The following is a 1266-nucleotide window of genomic DNA, read 5'->3' as shown; positions in this document are numbered from 1 at the left end:
CTTAGTCGGTTAAGCGTCCGAACTTCGCTTAGGTCATGATCTCGCGGTTCGTGGGTTCGAGCCCCGCGTCGGGCTCTGTGCTGACTGCCGGCTCAGAGCCTGGAGCCTGTTTCAGAGTCTGTGTCTCCCTCTCTCTCTAACCCTCCCCTGCTCACGCTGTCTCTCTCTCTCTCTCCTAGAAATAAATTTAAAAAAACAAAAAACAGAAAACCAAAAACCTTCTATATATCTATACCTCTATGTACTCTCTGGCTTTGACTTGCTTTTTCTTGTTCTTAGAAATACCCCATTAGCTGATGAAAAATCAAGTATTTTCCCTTCCACAATTTCTTTTTTTTTAATATTTTAGTTATTTTTGAGAGAGAAAGCTTATTGCAGGAGGGGCACAGAGAGAGGGAGGGATAGAGGACCTGAAGTGGGCTCTGCACTGACAGCAGTGAGCCCTATGCAGGGCTCGAACTCAGAAACCATGAGATCATGACCTGAGCCGAAGTTGGATGCTCAACAGACTGACTGAGTCACCCAGGTGCCCCTTCCCTCCCACAATTTCAACTTTATTTTTCTTCTACTATCTAAAGCAAATATCAATATGCCCTTTTCTGATTAAGTAGGAAAGGAAACCGTCTAAGTTTTTTGTGATCTTGTTTTGCTTGATAAATATTGATTTTATCATCTTTGGCTGGAAGGTATTTTATTTCTTTCCGAGATTCCAGCTTCTTTTATATCCTCCTTTTATCCACTGAATATTATTAAATTTGTAGAATTCAAATAGATGAAATAGTAACATATAATCTACTTCTGTGTTCTACATCCATTCTTTCCATTCTGCTGGATGTTTGCTTATTTGCTTTCTTCAAATATACATAACACACCATTTCACACTTCTATAAAGACTCAGTCAAACTCCTCTACAGGCATGGGTGTGATCTTTAATTTTTTATAAGAGCGGCATGAAACTTTGTTCAGAGTAAAATTTTAGAAATCAGATTTACTCATCCATTGAACACTTATTTTCACCCACATTCTTTCTCTGACTTGTAATAATGGAAACTGAAAATTACCCAGTAAAATTCTGAGACAGGATGTATATAAATCTAGCAAAATAAACCAGATGAGAAGCAAACCAAAGATCATGATTTTTCTATGCTAGACCCTAGGGTAATTCTGGAATCAAAGCCTTCAAGCAGATCCCTATTAAGATATTTAACATAAAACTCACTTTCTTATTTCTCTTAACTTTGTCCACATCTATGTCAATAGTCCTCT

The sequence above is a fragment of the Crocuta crocuta genome, unplaced genomic scaffold (assembly GCF_008692635.1).
Source record: "Crocuta crocuta isolate KB4526 unplaced genomic scaffold, BGI_CrCroc_1.0 scaffold301, whole genome shotgun sequence".
Classification (NCBI taxonomy): Eukaryota; Metazoa; Chordata; class Mammalia; order Carnivora; family Hyaenidae; genus Crocuta; species Crocuta crocuta.
This window is presented reverse-complemented; position numbering follows the sequence as displayed.